A 16342-nucleotide genomic window follows, 5' to 3' on the forward strand; every position below is an offset into this window, starting at 1 on the left:
ATTCCCCCATGAATTGGTAGTTTTGATAGCAGTTTAACATACAAATGCATATGCTGCCCCAAATGTCTATACGTAATTAACTTTCTTTTGGGCACCTTTGTCCTTACTGCACTCTTCTTCCAAGGCAAGAAGCATAGACTATTTGAAATGAGTAATGCTTTTATTGTCTCGTAAGTTAAACCAGATTATCTCAAATGTGTGCAGGTGAAGAATGCAAAGCTAGAAAAAACAATATGTAGGGTCTCACAAATGACAAAGATAGGATGACATTCAACAGGAAAACAGAAATGTCCAAGAATGTCATAAACATGGTTTTAGTCTCTTAGAGCATTCTCAAACAGAAGGAAACTGTTTCCCTCAGGAACAAGCTTGATGGTATCCAAAGGAATGTGAGAGAGACAAGAACATTTTCTGGGCTATCCTGAATACCAAAGAAACAACATATTTCAGACCCAATGGAGAATTAAGTAATAATTACCACCTATGGGATTGACACACTTCTCTTTTATGGAAAACACTGAATTCCCAAACTGTGACTATGTAGGAGACTTAAAACTATGAGGGTTTCTAAGCTACCTCTTGATGCTAGCATTAAGCATAGGTAGCTGATGCTGGCTATATGATCTGCTCTGAGATAATGAAAACATACAATATTTGCATGTGCTTTTTGTGAAATGAGGTTGTCTTCATAATAATTCAAAACAAATTTATCAATTATCAACATTAGCACACAATTCCTCATGATTAATGACAAAATGGTCACATGCAAATGCATGAATTTTTATATACGGACCATACAAAGCAGTCTGAAAACGATTGCACATATTTTTTTTACTAATATGCATACCAAATAATAAACACAAATGACATTCAATTTATGTATAAGTTTAAAACTAATAAATGCTATTTTTGTCACTGTCACTGTCATCTTGATGCTCATCGATTTGCTCGAGTGGGTACCAGTAATGTCTTCATTGTGGGACTTGTTATTAGCATATCGAATATGCCACGGGTAGCTTGCCAGCCTATTTTTGTATAAAAATAAAAATTGTAGGTTCCTGAAGCTATAGTACAGCAAGTAGGGCATTTGTCTTGCATACAGCCGACCCCGGTTCAAATCCCCAGCATTCCATATGGTCCCCTGAGCACCGCCAGGAGTAACTCCAGAGTGCAGATCCAAGAGTAACCCCTATGCATCCCTGGGTGTGATCCAAAAAAGCAAAAAAGAAAAAAATTAAAAAATAAAATAAAAATTGTAGAAATAAATAAAATGTATTAAAATCCATTAAATAATTAAATTATATAGAAATGTGATTTCAATATCAAAGGATAAGAAATTTTCACATATATAAAAACTTGCAATATGTAAATTTTCTCCAAATTGCTATAGCAGGGGCTGGAGCGATAGCACGGAGGGTAGAGCATTTGCCTTGCACGCAGCCGACCCGATTTTGATTCCCAACATCTCGCATAGTCCGCTGAGCACTGCCATAGTTAATTCCTGAGTGTAGAGCCAGGAGTGACCCCTGTGCATCGCCGGGTGTGACTCAAAAAGCAAAAAAAATAAAATGATATATCAAAGTTGATTAATTTAAATAACCACTCCAGGATTTTTTTCTACTCGGCCTCAGCAACTTGAAACACACTGGCAATTAGAAAGTGCCAGAAGGAACAAAATATGCTTCTAAAATGTGACCAACATTAAAAAGAACTGCCTTAAAATATCAAAACTAAGTATAAAGTTACAAACAAATTAATGCATGATTAGTACAGTGGAAAGCAAGCAGAATATCCAGACACATTTTCAAACTTGGTGTAAATGTAGTGGAATAGCTCGTCCTAAAGGGAAGCCCTCAGCCAGAAAATGCTGCAGTGATCACCAATGTCTTACCTTCTTCAGCTGCTTGTCCACATTGCAGTTTACTTGGGGTGTTCACACACATTTTCACTGGAGTATTCCACAGTGATTTTTGTGTTGTTGATTTGCATGATCACTACGTGTCACACGTTGTGCCCATGGTGCTGACGCAATAGGGCTTTAAAGTAAGTCACAAATTTCCGCAGCTACGCTCACACACCTGCCAAGAACAGCCCACTGCTCTCAACAGCTCACAGATATCTGATGCCTGGAGCAAACTTCAGAGCTGCATGGATTCTACTGGGTGGTGAGGTGTTGCTGGTGACCATATTCACAAACCCACATTCTCAAAGCAGGTATTCAAAGATAGCTAGCTATCCCCTGCATCTCAATATTAAAGTCATTTTCAAAACATTGTTCCTCTCAAGAGAAGTTGGTTAGCAATCAAAAACGTGAACAAGAGCAATAGTAGTATGCATAAATAAAAAAAAATAAGAATTCAGGGGACATTGGTGATTCAAATGATTCACGAGACACAAAGAATAAGAATCAGCAGGGAAACTGCTCAATATATTGAGGGAAAGCATGAATAATAGCAAAAACAATGGATTGCAATAAAATGTGGATAAATATGTTCTCATTCAATTTAGGAGAAGAAAAATATGAGCATAAGTACAAGATATCAGAAGTGTACAGCAACCAGGCTGGCATAAATTCAAATCAGGCAACCTTGACTATGAGTTAAAAGGAAACTAGACCCTTATACCTTACACAGTGTGTGAGTATTTATGGAAAACAATTCTCCGTTTTAATGGAGTTACTTTTTTTCTATTATGTGTGATTTGAATATTTAATGAGACTTACAAATGATTCCCTTTTACTCAGAAGAATGTTAAAAAATCAAATACACAAAGCAGTGTGTATATCTTAATAAATGGCATGATAAGACTGGATTAAATACAATAGGTTTGGAATATGTGAATTTCGTGTCACAGAATCCCTGCTTCTATTTTCACAGCCTAGTTGAAATCTTATACATGCCATTTTTCCCCTAGCTAAATTAGTTATATCAATAAAAAAGGAAAAAGAATAAGATAAATACCAGCATGGCATGACAGCCAAAAGATAAAAAATAAAAACATAGCTTTCAAGAATGATAGATAGCCTATGTTTAAAATGTGATGGATGTTATCCGTTCATTGCTGTAAAACTTTTTCCTTTTTGATCTTCATGACATTAATCAATAAATCAATTATATTTTGTAGTAAAGACAGTTATTAAATGACAGCCAACTCAGAGTGCTACATTTATAGATAGCCTCTTAAAAAGTCTCTGCCAATCTGATAGGCGGATAATAAATGCCTTGTGAGGGAAAAAGTTCACCGATGATTAAATAATTTAAAAATGTTATCTTTCTGCCAGAATACAAATAAACCAGTAATGTAGATAAGTAAAGGTAAAGGGCAATTTTCAGTGCAATTTTTATTTCTGTTTTGTTTTATTTTGTTCATCTATGATGGCATCAAACTTTAGCACACGTTTTGTGCATATTGAATGAATTAACAAATGAATCAATGAAAAATGCACAGGCCCACACTGGAAATCCATTAGTGAGAAATAATGGATATATAATTGCATCACAGCTATATATAGATAGCTTTGAAGAAAATTGTCACCCAAATTTTCAAAAAAGCCTTGTAGGAATAGTGCATTCTAATTTAAATTCATTAGTAGATCAGTAAAATTGCAGCAAATTCTTTAAAATTATTAGAAACCTTAGTAAATTGACAGAAGAGAATTAAAGCAAGAATGTGGCTCTTTTAACTGCAAGGTCCTGGATTTCTGGGTAAGCTGGGGATCAGAATACTTAGATGATGAACTTTTCCCTCAGAGAACTTCATGGTCTCCTGGGAAAAAGTTACAGTACATCCAGATCCAATGGAAGGTTCTCTGTCAAAATTGTATAATCTATACAATTAAAAAAAAACATTTTTATCCAAATATTCATAAACATTTTGAAATTTGAAGTTCAAAATTTTACCAGCAGTCTTTTAATACTAAGAATGCCTATTTGTTCCTCTGATAAATGACATGCTTAATTCTCTCTGTAACTTGACATATTTTGTTCATTTAGTCTTGGAGGTCACACTCAAAAAGATGGGCTTTCCACACCTCCACCCCCGAGATCTAGAGGCCCCAGAAAGCCGGGGAGTGACTTGCGAGACTGCCAAGAAACTGAGGAGGTGTGGAACTGAAGCACTGTTTGTTCCTCAAGATTACCCATCTTGCCAGGGATTCAACCCGGTCAGCACTATAAGGCATTTTGTGCCCAGCAAATGCCTTAAGACATTGTTCTATCTCTTGGCCCATAGAATCATACTGATTACAGTGCACTTTCCGTTGCTCCTTCATTTTATTTGCATCTATCAATATCTTCTGTTCCCCAAGAAGCAGTATAATGAACACGTTTTAATACGGAGTTTCCTTCTTCTTCTCTTTTCACTTCACTTCATTTCCAAATCTTAATTATACTGTTTTCCCCAAACACTTCACAAGTCCCTTATTTTGGTGAGCTACAAAATTTGTTCTCAGTGACAAGTTTCAGTTTTAATTATCTCCAAATTTTGCCATTATGGATAGAATACAGAGCTCAGTGCCTGGGACCTAACAGTGTTCAATAAATATTTGATGAGTGAAAGACTATCATTATTTTCTTTCCTACAGTTGTGTTATTATTGTGTCCAGCTCAATCTAAAACCACCACACCCTTACTCCTATTAATTAGAAACTAGAGATATGAACACCAACATTATCCCTGCTAATGGTTAGTTCTCAAAACAACATGATTCAATTAAAATTTGTGAGATTGAATCACTTACTCAAATGTCTATTTTTCTATCTTAGGGAATTCTATTTTGTCTGGCTTAATCTCCAAATGTGCCATAAGTACAGAAGTAGGCAGAGGTACAATGTTTCATCTTAAATAAAACACAAAATGTGTTTCTAGAAAAATAATTATGTACTTTCATTTCTAAAATAACAATTGTCTAACCACATATAGGATATCATTTTAGTTGGTGTGTGTGTGTATGCGTGTGTGTGTGTGTGCGTGCACACATATGGATGTGTGTGTATGGTTTAACTTGTCAATTATGCACAAACCTCATTATATTTAAAATTAGAAAAGCGTTACACAAACATGAAAAAGATTGATTTCCTGGATGATTTTATAATTATGCAACATATAGCAAGTTTCCATGACTAATTTAGCACTTTCTTACCTGAAAATGAATAAAAAATTAATGACACATTAACTTCTTAAACAGAATGTTATTAGAACATTATTATCTGGTTAAAGAACTTACTAAAATATACATATGTTTGTGAGCCTTATTTGTAATTTTAACTATTAAAGAAATATATTAGCATCATTGAATGAACATAAAAAAATTCTCTTTGTGAGATAAATAAAATTGTGCTGACAAGGCTACAGCAAGCATTATCCTCAATGGGGAAAATCTAAGGGGCTTTCCTCTAAGATCAGGGACAAGACAAGGATGCCCACTCTCACCACTTCTCTTCAATATAGTACTGGAAGTACTTGCGGTAGCTGTTAGACAAGAAAAAAAGATTAAGGGCATCCAGATACGAAAGGAATAAATGAAACTCTAACTATTCGCAGATAATATGATATTATATCTTGAGAAGCCTAAAGCCTCTACTAAGAAACTCTTAGAAACAATAGACTTATACAGTAAAGTTGCAGGCTATAAAATCAATACCCAAAAATCCATGGTCTTCCTATATGCAAACAATGAGAGAGAGGAAAGGGACATGAAAAAAGCAATCCCATTCACAATCGTGCCCCAGAAAATCAAGTACCTCGGAATCAGCTTAACCAAAGAAGTAAAAGACCTCTACAAAGAGAACTATAAAATGCTACTCCACAAAATAAAAGAGGACAGGAGGAAATGGAAACATATCCCTTGCTCATAGATAGGGAGAATCAACATTGTCAAAATGGCAATACTCCCCAAAGCATTATACAGATTCAACACGATCCCTATAAAGATATCCATGACATTTTTCAAAAAAATGGATCAAGTAATCCTAAAATTCATATGGAACAACAAACGCCCATGGATAGCTAAAACAATTCTTGGGGAAAAGACTATGGGAACCATCATCCTCCCCAACCTTAAACTTTAATACAAAGTGGTAACAATAAAATCAGCATGGTACTGGAACAAAGGCAGAGCTGCAGACCAATAGAACAAGGCAGAATATCCCTACACACAACCCCAAATGTATGATCATGTAATATTTGATAAGGGAGCAAGAGATGTGAAGTGAAGCAAGGAAAGCCTCTTTAACAAATGGTGCTGGCACAACTGGACAACCACATGCAAAAGAATGGGCTTAGACCTCTACCTGAAACCATACACAAAAGTCAGATCAAAATGAATTAAAGACCTCAAAATCAGGCCAAAAACCATGAGGTACATTGAAGACAAGGTCGGCAAAACCCTCCACGATATTGAAGATAATGTTGTCTTCAAAGATGACATGCAACTGACCAACCAAGTGGAAACAGAGATCAACAAATGGGACTACATTAAACTAAAAAACTTCTGCACTGCAAAAGATACAGTGACCAGAATACAAAGACAATCTACAGAATGGGAAAGGATATTCACCCAATACCCATCAGATAAGGGGTTGATACCAAGGGTATATAAGGCAGTGGTTGAACTCTACAAGAAGAAAACATCCAACCCCATCAGAAAATGGGGTAAATAAATGAACAGAAACTTTCTCAATGAAGAGATAGGAATGCCCAAAAGACACATGAAAAAGTGCTCTACATCACTAATCATCAGGGAGATGCAGATCACAACAACCATGAGATAACACCTCACACCACAGAGACTGGCACACATCCAAAAGAACAAAAGCAATCACTGTTGGAGAGGATGTGGAGAGAAAGGGACCCTTCTACACTGCTGGTGGGAATGCCGACTGGTTCAGGCCTTCTGGAAAACAATATTGGCGCTTCTCAAAAAATTAGAAATTGAGCTTCCATTTGACCCAGCAATACCACTGCTGGGAATATATCCCAGAGAAGCAAAGAAGTATAGCCGAAATGACATCTGCACTTATATGTTCATTGCAGCACTGTTTACAATAGCCAGAATCTGGAAAAAACCCGACTGCCCTAGAACAGATGACTGGTTGAAGAAACGTTGGTCCATCTATACAATGGAATACTAGGCAGCTGTTAGAGTCATGAACTTTGCATATAAGTGGATCAACATGGAAAGTTTCATGCTAAGTGAAATGAGTCAGAAAGATTGAGACAGACATAGAAAGATTGCACTCATCTGTGGAATATAAAATGACAGAGTAGGAGACTATCACCCAAGAATAGTAGAAATAAGTACCAGATGGTTGACTCCATGGCTTGGAAGCTGGCCTCACATTCTGGGGAAAAGGCAGCTCAGATAGAGAAGGAAAATATGGTTGGAGGCCACGCAGGGGAAGGGTGATGCGTGCTGAAAGTAGACTAGAGAATCAACAGGATGGCCACTCAACACCCGTATTCCAAACCACAACACCCAATTGAAGAGAGAGAACAAAAGGGAATACTCTGCCACAATGTCAGGGTGGGGTTGGGGGAGATGGGTTTGGGGGTTGGGAGGGATGCTGTGTTTATTGGTGGTGGAGAATGGCACTGGTGAAGGCATGGGTTCTCGAACATTGTATGAAGGAAACATGCGCATGAAGGTGTGTAAATCTGTAACTGCACCATCACAGTGATTCACTAATTTAAAAAATAAATAAATTTTTTAAATAATTGTGCAGATAATTCAATTATTAGCATAATAGATATTTAATCTGGTTCCTCATAATTCTCTGTTAGTGCTTATAATTTGCATTCTGTCATATACTTTAACTGAAATAACCAAAAAATTTTAAAAATTAAAACAATCATTCAATATATTTCCAAATCAGTAAGTTCAGCAAAATTTTTAAAAGTAAATTCAATTAGTTTGTTATAGACTTGTCTTTAACTTATATTCTTTACTATCAATAATCATGAAATCTTTATGTATATTTCTTACTTTTAAATTTAATAAAAAACTAACCCATGATACTTTAAGTAAGAAAACGTACTTTCTGGTAAAGAATAGTGTCATATATATGTATATATATATCCATCTAATATTTTACATAATTATCACAAACAAATGTATTTTGATACAATTATGTACATATGTAGATACCTACCAACATTGTGCTGATGTTAATTATTATGTATATAATTTTACAAATACAGTTTGGTTTGAAGAATTGCAATAGTGACATTTACCCTAGTAAGACTAAAATTTCTATGTTACTATACACTTGAATACACATGAGTTTAACACAGACAGATTAATTTCATGTATTTTGCTTTATGACTGAAATTAATAGATGATTAATTCAGACACTGTGACAATATATTTGAGAAAAGCTGCAACTAAATTGTGTTTCCTCAATATTGGGCAAAGTTTCTATTGCATAGGAAAATATTCACTGTATCACTGCATCACTGTCATCCTATTGTTCATCAATTTACTCTAGTGGGCACCAGTAATGTCTCCATTTGTCCCAGTCCTGAGATTTTAGCGGCCCCTACCAACTCCTCTTTCCTAATGCTACGGTATGGGATGCTCTTTCAAGGTCAGGGGAATGAGGCACATTATTGTTACTGTTTTTGGCACATTGAATTTGTGACGTGTAGCTTGGCTGGCTCTGCCATGAAGGTGGGATATTTCGGTAGCTTGCTGGGCTCTCCGATATATATAAATATCGATATATATATATTTATATATAAATCATCTAGGGAAATATATATATGTATATATGTATATATATATACATATATATATTTCCCTCAATGATTTGTTGCCTACTGTCTGAATTCCCATCAAATATGGTGTGGTAATTATAAAAGATGAGTAGCGAGTGTCTCAGATGTGTCGCATGGTCCAGAAATATGTTCACTCATATGTGAGTCTTGGCCCGAGCATGTGGAAAGTGGCCTAGAGCATGGCAGCGGTGGGGTTGTGGAGGTTGGCTGCCAGGACTGGGCTCCTTGGTGTGGGGTGGGCTCTCACTTGTCACTGTCTGGGGCACCCCAAGTGAAAACAGACTGGTACGAAGTCCAGTGGCATGGTTATGGGGGCCTCATTTTATGCTCCCTTCCAGGAGAAGCAGCCATGAGTTCTGGAGGGGGGGCCGATGTGGAGATTATTTGATGCCAGCAGGAAGTGGCTTATGGATGTGACCCCTGGGTTGCCGAAGACTGGGGGGGGAGCAGGCAGAGGATCTCTGTTTCTGGTCCCATTGAAACCAGAGTCTAAGGTCACAAAATTCCATATCATTTCAGTTCTGTGGGACTCGATCATTTTTGAATGACAGAGAGGTAAATGTCTCCTTGTCTATTTGCTATAGAAAATATTTTTCCCATGAAACTTACCTTATTCAACACTTGATCAGTGTAAGGTCAGTATCAATATAGCTGCATGCAAATTCAAAAGATAAAAGTGTGTGTGTTTTTTAATTGATTACATTAGGTCAACACAATAATATCAGAAAGTAATGTGTCTAGATAAATGTGTATAGCTTATTTAAAAAAAGAAAATTTGTTTCTTTAGGAAATGGAAGATTCTAAGAAAACTAGAAAACTAGTTAAATATAGCATACTTGTTAGAGTAATTGCATTACATAAAAAGAGATGAATTACGATGTTATACATGTGTTATGCCATCTGTTTCTGTTTTTGTTATATTTATCACATGCATCTGTTCTTATTCAGCTATAAGGAAGCACTTTGTCTTAATTTACACATCAAAATATTGCAAAAAATCAACTTTGTACATGTTAAATATCCCTTTTCTAAATGTGTGCTAAGATCAACGTGTAAGAAAATTTCAAATTAAGACTATCTTCAAGTGAAATTTAACAATAAACTTTGCATTTAGATAGAAGGATACAATTAAGCAAATAAATAGAGATTGCTTCAAATTAGTAAAATGTGTGAAGGAATTATTTGTGTGATTTGTTGTCACTAAAGAACTATCGAATAGCATCTCAAATGCCTTTTTAAATATTTTAAATCATATATTTTCATGTTAATATTACAAAAATATTATTTCATATACTACTGCTTAATTACATATACATGTATAAAATGCATCAATAAAGACTACAAATTATGTTATGAACATTTGTTTCATTACAAATTAAAATTATAAGACATAATATTTAGACCCTGTTAACAAGCATATTCAATTTATCCAATTGATACTCGTATTCAGTGTATAAAATAATAGGAAAGCAGAAAAAAGAAATACTAATGCAATCAGGTTTTGATCACAGTAAAAACCTTTGATTATGGTACTCAGGCTATGCATAAACATAACTAAACACATTTTAAAATATAATCAATCTTGTTGATAATGGTACTGATTTAACAATCCTATAAGTTTATGAGCTTCCCAAAATGGCAAATGAGTATACGTTTCATGTTAAAAAGTGTCAGTGATCTGTATGTGTTAGGAGAGGAAGATGAGTAAAGCCAGGAAAAAACAGACTATTATAAATTTGGGCAGGGGTACATTCAGTCTGTGCATGTCCATATCCATTTTTGTGTACAAACATTTCAATCTGTATCCGTGAGAGTTTCAGATGATTTTGACTTTTCTCATGCCTGGGAAATAATGACAATGCAGTATCAACCCTAAAATCATAAGAGAATGACATAGAAGATAACTAGTATGTATTTTCATTGAGCTACTAAACAATTTGGAATATTTAGATAGCAGATTATAACAAATTATAGTACATTTAACAAGATTGAACAATTTTATTCTGCAGTGGCACTATATAGAAAATGCCATATATAAGTAGAAGAAATGACAAAATTTACAAAATTTGAAAAATTAGAAAAATAAAATTGATAACAATGATAATAATTACTTGAAGAAGGTATTATCAGTGAATTTAAAACTATTCTGTGAAAACTTTGACGGAGTGCAGTAAAAATTCATTGTCAACATACGTATCCATCAAATGTAATGCAAACATAATGTGTTGAAGCACCGGCACTGTATCAAACATATTTATATGAATAACAATAGAATTAACATCATATGTCTTTAAATATAATATACTAAAAGGACTTAATCTTTCCCTAAGCAGATTCTAATTATAAAGAAATAGCAGAAAATTCAAAGTAATCACCTAAAAAAACGTTGGCTATGATACTCTTGAAAACAACCAAACTATAATGTTAAAATTTTTAAAGGTTAATAGGATATTTTGAAATATATAAGACAAAAAATAGAGGAACTTCTGAAAAGTGAAATTACTAGCACTGTTGAGAACAAAACAAAATATGCAGAAAAAATGATATAAGGCATAGGTTATAAACCCTGTTTTATAAAACTAGAGAGATACTTGCATCCATGTTGAAAAATATCAAATTGATAATGTTTAAAAAATGAATGGACAGGTGAGCTTAATTTTGTCACAGAAGGGAAAGACAAGATAAAACCAGAAAATTCAGTTTGAAATTTGTATCATATATTTTAGGCATTAGATGCAATAGTCACTATTGCAAGATACTGATGGCAGCATGTAAAAATAACAATTCATGGAAAGTTTTAAAAAAATCCACTAGCTCCAAGAGGATACTTGAAATATTCTTTCTAAACGATTAAACAAGGTCGTTCATTCAGACAACCGGAGATGCATTATTTATGAGATAAAAGGAGTTCTGTTATAAAATTTTAGTTATTAAGAGGAAGTTTTTATACTGAATATTAGGATTCCTGAGTAGAGTTTTCCACCCTTCCTGTCTCAAGGGAAATTGAATGATAAAGATATATCAAAGATGAAATTTCTGAAAATAAAAACAATGTAATCAGCAAAATAAAAACAAAGAGTGACATACAGATGTACCCTCTAAGTCTACCAGCAATCGTCTCAACAGAAATTCTACATGCTAAAATGTTGTGGAGTTGTAGATATAAATTTCAGATTTTTTAAATTATGATTAGTAGAATTTAAGTAGCTGTTTACTATTTTCATTCAATGCACTTTCTATCAAAATTCCAATGGAATATCAAAATTCCACTGAAATAGAACAAACTTATTTAAATGCCTGTGGAACTATGTCACTTAGAAAATTCTAAATGACTGAAGCAATCTTAAAGTACTTAAAGAATAAGGCCATCGCACCCTATTTTCTAAATATCTGGCCATGCTATTGCAACCAAACCATGTGGTTTGGAATTAAACTTAACTACATCAGTGGAACGGAGTTGAGATCCCAGAAATCTAAGTCATAGAAAGATTTTATTTTTTCTGAAGGAATAAAGAACAAGAGATAAGGGAGAAAAGGCTCTTCCAGAATTTCTGGTACGAAATGGAATGACTGTAAAAAACTATTGCACGTCGAAGGGCATGTGCACGCCGAAGGGCATGTGCACTCGCAGGCTCTCCGGGTGGCTCTGTCTCACAGCCCTGGTTCTGTGCTCTGGAACCGCTGTGTATGGGCTGGATCAGGACGGCCATTGGCCAAGGACAGGCAAAGGAAGAACGAGGACCAAGCTGGTTGCTGATTAGTTACCGTTTATTCAATCTTCCATCTTTCTCATCTCCCACACATCTTACTCCGTCCTCTCTCTGGATCTACTGCAGCTCTAGATTCTCCTTCACTCCTCTCTCCCCCTATTTGTCTCCCTTCACCTTGCCCTCTAGGCTACACACAGCCAGGTAACAAAATCAACATAAGAAAGCCCTTCCTGAGGGCCTGGCATTCCAAAGCCCTTCCTGACTGCCAGCAGGTAAAATACTTCTTAAGGTTTTTCTCCTTTCCTTAGTCCAAGAACTTATTCACATCTGAATAATAGTTATTTCTGTATGGACATGGCAAGAGATACATTGAGGCTTGCAAGGCAGCTCTCCTGGCAACATCTTGCCACAGACTAAGACTACAGCACTCAGGCCAGATTAATCATTCCTAACCCTAGCAGGGTCCAAATCTAGTTATCACTGTTTGGATCATGACAGCACTTGTCCATGACCAAGCTCTTAACTTATAGTTAAGCATTAGGCATTTTGGCCAGACTCATCTCGATGCTAGTTTAGCACACAACTCACCACTTGTCCTGGGTCCGTCCTGTCCCTTGTCGGGACCCTGCTTTTGGGGATGCTAGAAAGTAAGGGCAGCTGAGGCTTAAACTGAGAGAACAGATGGCCAGGTAGAAAATATCATGTAGAGTCAAATGACTCCCAGGCTACAAAAGCATAGCATTTGCTAAGTCTTCCTGTGTCCATACAAAAAGGACATTGCTCTCAATAAACTATGCAAAGGACTCAAGAAGAAGAGAAAAACAATGTTTACAAGTAAACAGAACATTAAGAAAGATGCTGCAAATAAACACAGAGGAACGGGAGCACTGTGATGGGAGTTACCCAATAATCCTGAGGCTATGTTATCCTACAAATGACCACATGCAAAAGAATGGTAAGAATCACTATCTCATACCATGTACAACAGTTAGGTTGAATGGACGAGAAGCTTGGATGTTAGGTTTGAAATCATACATTCATGGAGACATAGTCAAAACACAGCATGTTAATTTCTTCATGATTACTTCAAAAAATCAACTCTGCTAAGACAAACAAATTCAGAATCAAAATAAATACAAACAATATTAAGTCAGAGAAGGATAAATAGATAATACAGATGTGGTATATGCACACAAGGGATTACTATTGAAGTATAAAAATGATGAAATCTCACCTTTTGTGACTATATAGAAAGAACTGCAATGAATCTCTTGAGTGAAATAGCTGAGAAGGATACATACAAGCACTGGATGATGTCAGTCATATACTATTTATAAAAAAATGAAAAAATGATTCAAGGGAACACAAATCTAGAGGAAAAGAAACCTTGCTTGGGGCTGTAGAACTCTGGTTACCAAAGGACAGAGAGGAGGAAATTTTGTAAATCACCATCTCCTCATTAAGACAAAGTAAATAAGCTTCTTATTATTATAGATGAATCAACTTTAGGGGCTATCTGGAAATTCTGAAAAATGCTAATTGACCAGTTCGAGTTGTAGTGAAAAGTCAACCTGATTTTCAGTTGCCTAATGATTCAGGATAGGGATTATTAAAATATTTAAATTTCAAGTTCTTCTTGTATATTATAAATATTTTACCCAGTAAATATAAAACCAAGGACTGTTTCAGAGCTATTCTGCAATTTTTTTAATTTATTTTATTGAATCACCATGTGGAAAGTTACAAAGTTCTCAGGCTTATGTCTCAGTTATACAATGCTCAAACACCCATCCTTTCACCAGTGCCCATATTTCACCACCAAAAAAAAAACAGTATACATCCCACCCTCCACCCCCCAACCACCCCCCTGAATAACTGATAAATTTTACTTCCTTTTCTCTTTACCTTGATTACATTCCATATTTCAACACAAAACTCACTATTGTTGTTGGAGTTTCAACACAGAACTCACTATTCTTGTTGGAATTTATCTCCCCAGAATACAACCCTATTGACAGGGAAATATTTGATAATTAGTTTTCCACTGGTGAGAATGAAGAGATATAAAGTCACGCAGCTGCTACCATGGTTTACAGTTTCTGTATTTTAGTAATTAAGTCCAGGGAGATTTAAGTTGGAAATTGAATCATTTCCCTTCCTGGAGCAGCATGGAACAAAAGCTTAGTTAACAGTCTGGAGACATGGCTGCAAGCACTTGCTGGGACCCCAAGTCATATAGCTGGCTCTGGATCCTGCTCGTTCAGCAGCCAAGCGGCTGTGCAAAGGCATGGCCACTCGGGTCAAATCTCGGCGGAGCTCGAGCCGGCACCAGCCCCAGCCCGAGACTGCCCACGTGTCCCGCTGTTTCAAGTTCAAAGCACTTTTTTTTTTCCCGAGCCACCAAGTTCATACCTACTCAAAAGTCCCATAAAATGGTGGACACCACACCTCTTCCTCCCAGAGGGAAGAAAAACCAAGGAGAAGGATATTTCCTCCGTTAGCCGGCGTGGGACAAAGGCTTAGTTCACAGTCTGGATACACGGCTATTCTGCAAAATTTTATGTTATATTTTTATTTAATTTAGTTTATAGTACCTTTAAATTTCTTTTTACAAGTTTTACTTGACATGTTTCCGTAGGTTAATGTTATATGCTCTAAATATTTGAAAATATTTTTAGAGTTCTTTCTATTATTATTTCCTAGTTTATTTTGTTTTGATTAGATAACATTAACTGAATATCTTGGAAACTTTATTGACACTTAGTTTTAATTTTGAATATTGTTTATCATGGCATATGATCTATTTTCACTGTACAAATAATGCCCTTCTAGCTATTATTGTGTGCAAGGTCCTGGATAGGTCAATTAGCTCAATTTATCTGACAGTGTTATTAAAACCTTCTGTATCTTCTGTTCCATTAATTAATAATTGATGCTGAATCTTATGCTAAAGGTGGATTTACCTCATCTTTCTCATAGTTGGATCCCTTTTTAATTCACATATTTTTATTTTCTTTTACTATATAAATGAATAAAATTTAAGATTGATATGCCCTTTTAAAGATTGGACTTTATCCTTATAGAAAAAACTTTGATGTTTAAGCACATTACTTGCTCTAAATTTAATTTTACTGATATTAATATAACTATGCCAGATTTCCTTTAATTTGCCATAGCATGATATACTTCCAGTACTTAAAAATTTTCCATTTATTTAAAATGCAATTTGTGTAGGTAGCATACACTCATTATTTTAAAATTGGAAACATCAAAACAGTTACATCAATTTGATCATTGTTGGAGTTAATTTTGTCTATCATCTTGGCGTTTGTTTTTTATTTGTCCGTATATTTAAAATCTTGGTATTCCACTGGTTATTTTAAAATTTATGTAATGAATATTTAATTCATTACAGTTAATGCCATGAATGTGATTTCATGAATACTAAACAAATACTATAAATAGCACACTTCCATTATTTTCCTTTACTGAAATTAAAATGTATAATGCTTCTATTTTTGCTTTACTACGTCCTTTCTATTAGTTGTGGGTCCACATGTGGTGGTTTGGGAGAGTGAATGTCAAGACCAAAACCAACAGTACTAGGGGTTGGGTTAGGGCATATTTGGTGATGCAGGAAGACCACAAGTATTTTTGTGTTGCAGGAATGCCGGGTTTCATTATGGGAATCAAACAAGGATATACAGATGCAAGGCATTGCCTTTACCAGTTGAACCACATCTCTGGCCCCATAATTTTCTTTTTTAACCACCATTACTTAATATAATGGAAAACGATCTAAAATTAATTACAATTTATACACATTTCTGGTATTTTGTCTTTAATAATACAGCAATATTG

This window comes from Sorex araneus, chromosome 1 (assembly GCF_027595985.1).
Source record: "Sorex araneus isolate mSorAra2 chromosome 1, mSorAra2.pri, whole genome shotgun sequence".
NCBI lineage: Eukaryota > Metazoa > Chordata > Mammalia > Eulipotyphla > Soricidae > Sorex > Sorex araneus.